Source organism: Suricata suricatta, chromosome 17 (genome assembly GCF_006229205.1).
Source record: "Suricata suricatta isolate VVHF042 chromosome 17, meerkat_22Aug2017_6uvM2_HiC, whole genome shotgun sequence".
NCBI lineage: Eukaryota > Metazoa > Chordata > Mammalia > Carnivora > Herpestidae > Suricata > Suricata suricatta.
The window spans coordinates 21,346,192-21,352,761 of NC_043716.1; positions in this window are offsets into that span (position 1 = coordinate 21,346,192).

Consider the following 6,570-nt stretch of genomic DNA (forward strand, 5'->3'; position numbering starts at 1 on the left):
AAAGCTATTGGCTTCAGGTATAGCTGGATCTGGGTGCTTAGGTGATGTGGTCAGGACCTGGATTTTCATTACTTCTCGGCCCCGTTCTGTGGGTGGCTCCATCTTCAGACCTTGCATGCTGGCATTGGTTTCAGCCTGCCTGTTTCTGGGCCTGCCAGATAGAGCCAGATTTTCTCCCCAGTAGCTCCTACTTGAGCCCCCAAATTCATCTTGACTGGACTCACTTAGGTTGCTTGTTCCCTGATGCTCTAATCACTGTCATTAGAGATGTGCCCTGATCTTAAGCTTAGTGGACATGGATGACATGCTTTGTGGGACTGGGCTTGGCTCTAGTTGTCTCAGAGCCCATAGATTAGGAAAGCATGCTTGGGGCATTGATTATCACAAGAGAAGAGTGGATGCTGGTGGAGAACACGAAACAAGAGATGCCACTCTGTTTGGGGGAAAGAATCTTATCTCAGAAGCATAACATTTTGGACCTGAAGCATCCTGCAAACACATATCCCTACTATCTCTGACACAGAGGACCCCATTTTCAACCTCTAAGAGACATAACCATGCCAATTATGTCTGCATACCTCTAATGATAGGGAGCTCACCACTATCCAGACCAACTCACTCCACCCTGGCATCGCTGTGACTGTAAGAGAATTAATTCTCCTTTCCACTGAGTGTTCAGATCTGTGTATCCATCCAACCACACATGGACACTGGCCACACTGGACCCATCTGGAAGACCCTCAGATACATAAAGACCGACATCACAGCCTCCTGGGGTCTTTTCTTCTCTCTACAAAACAGCCCCTGGACTTTGTTGTACGTGACTTGGTTTCCTATCTTTTTGCAATTGTTTGGCTTCATCTGATTGGTTAGTCAGTACAGAGTCAAGAAGTGACCATCAGGCTGAAGTCTGATGCAAATACACAGATTCACAGCTCCATAAGAAGACTTTAGTAGGATATCAGTGTCTTTTCTTTAAACTGTTGCCCGGATGCGGGGAGAGTTGGTTCCAGTCCAAGTTGTCGCTTCCCTTGTGGCTCATGTGAATTGCTCTTTTAGCCAAATTGAGGGCTCTGAAAGCGAAATTAAAAAGCCCAACCATGCATTACTTAAAAGGAGATGTATTACATTTAACTGAAGGGATCTTTTTCTAGAAGAGCGCTCCGTGTGCCAGCAAATGGTACCCACTGTTTGGTTGGCTGTGTGAACCTCCCCGCAAACGCCATTTCCGCCACTCCTTTTCCTGGTGCAGAGCTGGCCTCTGCGCCTGGGACAGCATCCGGGAGATCACAGCACAGGTAGCACATGGGTGGATCGTCTTGTCCTTGTGACCCTGCAGCATTCTGTGGAACGCTGCTTCCTTTTTGTAGCCTTAGGGGACTACCATTCGAGATAGTCATGACCTTCCCTGCTGGCCAGCCTCAAGAATATGATACCTCCATCCCTCTAATCACCAAAAGCAAGCAAGGAGTCAGTGAAATCATCCATTAGGTAGATTCAATCAGCATCAGAGCAGGGTGGCTACTGTTTCAACTCTCTCTGCCATCTGAGTGGCTTGGGGTAATGCTTGCTGCTGCAACTAGTAAACCCCAAATTGTATGTTGGTTCAGATGTGACAGCTATTTCTTCCCTGTTACAGGACTGATGTGTGATCGATCAGCAAGAGGCCATCCTTCTTGTTGTCTCTGAGCCCTAGGTTGCTGGATGCTCTGATGCCTTCAACTAATGGCTTCCAAGAGAATCTAAGGGGTGTCTCCACTTCAGCTAGCCAGGGAGGAGGACCAGCAAAGAGAGTGCCATGCACGTAGTGTTTGAGGGAGGAACTTAATCACAAGGCTACACGCGACTGCAGGAGAGACTAGAAATTCACTCAGTCGAGCTGTAGGCAAAGAGGAAGCACTAGATTTTGGTGGCCAGAGAGCAGGCTGTGGCACACAATCCCAATCCAAATTTTGAGCCTGGACCATTCAAAAAGGAAGCTGAGGAAATGAGTTCCCATGCGCAGAGGAAGAGTGGCTGGGCAGGCAGGCGGTCCCTGCTGCTGGTGGTCTCTGGCTGAGACTCCCCTCCAGCCATCCTGGATGTGTTGGTTCCATCTAGCACCTTTGACTGACCATGATCCATCCCAGGACAAAGTCAGGGGAGCGTATTTGTGCACAAGCCCTGGAGACTTCCTGAGTCACTGCGTTCCAGTCATTGCTTCCCTCTCCCATACCATGCATGAGTTAAAGGCATCACGATAGTATCACCTGGACAAATTTTGAAGCTCCGGCTGAACCGCTTGGGATGTCTGAAGGCATGTCAGGCAACAGAAACTGATTTCTAACTTGAGTCAGGCAGAAACTCAGGGATGAATTTCTGATAACACGGTGTGATCGACGTATAGCATTTTCTGACTTCTCTTAACAACCCCTTCAACTGCCATGACTGTTTTGTCAGCTCACTCTGAGTTAACATTCCTTTTCGGAGGATCATCTTAGACTCAAGTATCTTTTGCAGACTCAGCCTGCTCAGTTTGCTGTAGTTATTGCCTCAAAGATCAGGTTGACATTCCACTTGTTGCTGCATGATGGACGACTTGTATAAGAGGGACCATCTCCCTGGGCAGCACCCTCCCAACCTGCTCACTGCACTGCAGTCCAGCACGAACTCAGACTCTCCAATGGCTTGATGCTCCTGGCCCAGCTTTCTTTCCTGAACCCATCTCTGGAAAGGGCTGCCCTTCAGGGACCCCTGCTCTGCTCAGACAATAAGAGAGGATTGTGTTCTTAGGCTTGTGGCTGTGTGTATGCTACTTTGCACGCTTACTGATCACACACAAGGCACACCACAGGCAGGGCAGGACATCTCAGCAGACAGAGGGGCTTTTTTCCGAAGTCACAAGTTCATGTTCATGTGTGTTGGTAATCATGCCATTTCACCAAGCCCTTCTTTTCTTATTATCACATAAGAACCTCTTGATTTATGTCCTCGATTCCCTTCTCGAAGTTCCCAGGCCTCCCACTCCCGTACACAGTAGTTTCTAAATGCCAAGCTGTGCACTGTCAAGCCCAACTCTATGTTGAATTATATAATGCCCACAGCTTTCAAAATATCAGCATTCAAATGCCAACTTGTGGCTACTTGCTCTCATGATTTCTCATTGATGACATTCTATCCAGCACATGTCTGTTTATATTTATCTGAGAGAGGGGATTGCATTCCTGATTTCTGTTTCCACATTACTAAATTTATTAACAATGGTTTACACATCCTGCACACTCAGGAAACCAGCAACAGGGTAATTTCACTTGGGATTCCATGTCTCCTTTTAATATGGTTGGATCTTATCCAAGCATCCTTTTAAGAAAGAACACTCCACAATGAGTAAGATGTGGACTATATAAAGTAAGAATCCTTTCCTATTTAAAGGGTTTTCAAAATAATACTATTCACACAGCACACAACACAACAAGAACATCTTTACCCAGGGCAAATGGCCCTACATGGTACAGGGAGGGAGGTGTGTGATGTGGTGAGTGGGACAAGGGGGGCATTTGAGGGCAAAAGGTAGTGACAGGAAATGGTAGGGTTGAGTTGGCACTGAGAAGCCAGTCCTGGGTCCCATGAAAGAATTATCCCAGACTCTTCAGGCCCTGCAGATCTAGTGGAATAGAGAAACACACACACACACACACACACACACACACACACACACACACACACATCCCAAATCTCTATGGCCACTGGCCATACAGTGTTATTCCCTCTACATGGAACATTCCCTCTTCTTCCACTTCTTTTTAATTTTTTTAACATTTATTTAATTTTTAGAGAGAGAGAGAGAGAGAGAGAGAGTGTGTGTGTGTGCAAGCAGGGGAGGGGCAGAAAGAGAGAGAGAGGGAGACAAAGAATCTAAAGCAGGCTCCAGGCTCTGAGCTGTCAGCACGGAGCCTGACATGGAGCTCAAGCCCACAAATCACGAGATTATGACCTAAACTGAAATCGGATGCTTAACTGACTGAGTCATCAGGTGCCCCTCTCTTCTTCCACTTCTGCCTAACATGTGAATTATCATAATCTTAAATATGAAGACCTGTGATACCATCCACAACCCCTCCTGTCTGCACACGACATGCTATCCTCACCTCTTGTATCGTTTGCCATACTTGGTTGTAGTATGTGTGTGCTTGTGTCTGTCTGTCAGCCTGCCTTCCTTTTTGACATTGGTTTTTGGGGGCAATAAGCATTTCTTCTGCATCTTAATGTCTTTACTGTCTAGCATGTGGTCAGTACTCAATGAATGTTGAATGAATGGCTAAAATTAGTATCCAACTGATTATAAAACCTTAATAAACATTAAAATGTAAATGATTTTTTCCCACCAGAAGTCTTTCCTTTATCAATATCCAGGGAGATGCTTGATGTGCATACTAATGATGACTCTGCATATTTCACAGAAACGTTCCAGACTCTACCAAGCCCCCATCTTTGTCATTTATAATGGCATTGTGTTATTCCACTGTGTTAACACATTTCATTTTGCTTGGTCAGCCCCCTCTTCTCTGGCCTTTGAGTTGTGGACTATTTCTGGTTATTATGGGTAATGCTGCTCTAGACTTGTTTTTCTTTCTTTTTGGGCAAATACCATGGGATTTGTTACCAAAGAGGGAATTACTGGGTCAGAGAATATAAACAGTGGCTCAGCTTTCATTCATGTTGCCTGATTGCTTATGTAAATTAGTCCAGTTTTTCTAGACAGCAGTGCTGAAAGATGTGCTTCCACTGGCTGCCAATCTTGGGTTTTCTCATATTTATTTTTGGAGCTCTAATAGGCATGTAATGGGACCTGAAAGTTGCTTGGATCTAAATTTTATTTCATAGCTGGTGAGATCGCACATGTTTCCACATGGTGATTTACTACCTCCATTTCCCGGTGTGATTCTGTTCATCTCCTTTGACCACTTATCAGGGGGAATCACATAGCCACCCATCCATTATCTGTTTTGGGCAGTAAGCAGACCTGGGAAGGAGAATGTGACAGGCATAATGGATGCCGCTGCTTTCCTTTTAATATTTATTTTTATTACATTGTGGTGTAAAAATTTTCATTCTTATATATTTGAACCCATCCATCAGAGCCCTGATGGTATCTGTTTCTTCAATAGCTGGGAATTTATCCCCTCATCGGCGGCAGCAGGGACGGCGATGCTGGTCCCTTGTCTCCAGGTTTGTCACTGATTAACGGTACGAGAGAAGTGAACTTGACAGGCATGCTGTATGAATTTCAATGAACTCTACCTCGGCCCGTTAGCCAACTGTCCCAGCGATGTTTATTAAATAACAATTTCTTTCCCCAATGAGCTCTTTTGCTGGCCTAACATTAGTTTAACCATGGTTCAAATTCATCTCAGAAATCTCTTCTAGTGAACTCCCCTGCTTTCAATTCAGCACAGGATGGTTGCAGTGATTGACACTTCACATCTTAATCGCTCAGGAGGGATCAGCTATCACTGCCATTAAAAGGCGAATCCTTCGATGGTTCTTTACCCAGAAGAATAAACGTCCCACAATAAGAGCCATCGAATTCTATTAGAGGACGTACGGGGATTTACATTGGTATTGCATTCACTCTATATATTGACTCTGGGACAAAGCATATGTACTTAGGGATTACAATTAGACCACAGCTGGAAAGCTCCCCAAAGATTTCAGAGCTTTAGACAAAGGGAAAACTCAAGTTTCCTTCAAATGGGTCTGACCTGAGTAGTGTCCCAAAGGGTCAGTTGGTCTCAAAGCTGATCATTTTGAGTAATGTACTTTTTCTGTAGCCTCCCCCACCACTGACCCCAGGGCAGTGATCCGGACATACCCAGAGCAAGAAGACCAAGAAGGAATCTTGATTATATCCTATGAGTCCTGTTGTAAAGGTGTTGGTAGGTGGGTGGTGGGTTGGGATGAGGATGTCAATCGAGGATTATAGAGGCAATAGAGGGGCAGTAGCCCCTCCACCCAGTCTGGAGTCATGGAACGTGGGTCCCATTATTTTAGCACCAGTTTTTACAGTTCTTCTGCCCAGTTGTCTTTCAGTTACACTCTCCTGGCAAAGTCCTCAGATTGAATCAATCCACCTTCTCCTCCATCACCCCTGAGCTACTGTGCACAAACACCCCCGCGTGAAAGCTGCACAAAACTCATGGTCTCCAAGCTCAGCGATGTTGGTGATCCTGCTCTGCTTCTGTGGTCTGCAATCTCTCCTCCAGATCATCTGTCCTCTCTTCTCCCTGTTCCACTGGGAGCAGTGTCCTTGCTCAGATGTGGATCTATTGCTCCTGGAGCTTACCTCTTCCTGCCTTAGTAGGGACCTCATTCTTCTTATTATTCCCTCTCTGTCCTGGGTCCTCCAACTCACCTTCTATATTGCCTCTTCCCCATCAATGCTTAAACATACTATCTTCATTGTTTAGATGCTGTGGGACTTGAGTACTTTTCTCAGAGCCAACATGCCATATTGACAATGGGTGAACAATAAGGGAAGTTCCTCTTCATCAAAGCCCTGTGACTACATCTAGCCATGTCATCTTCAGTTCC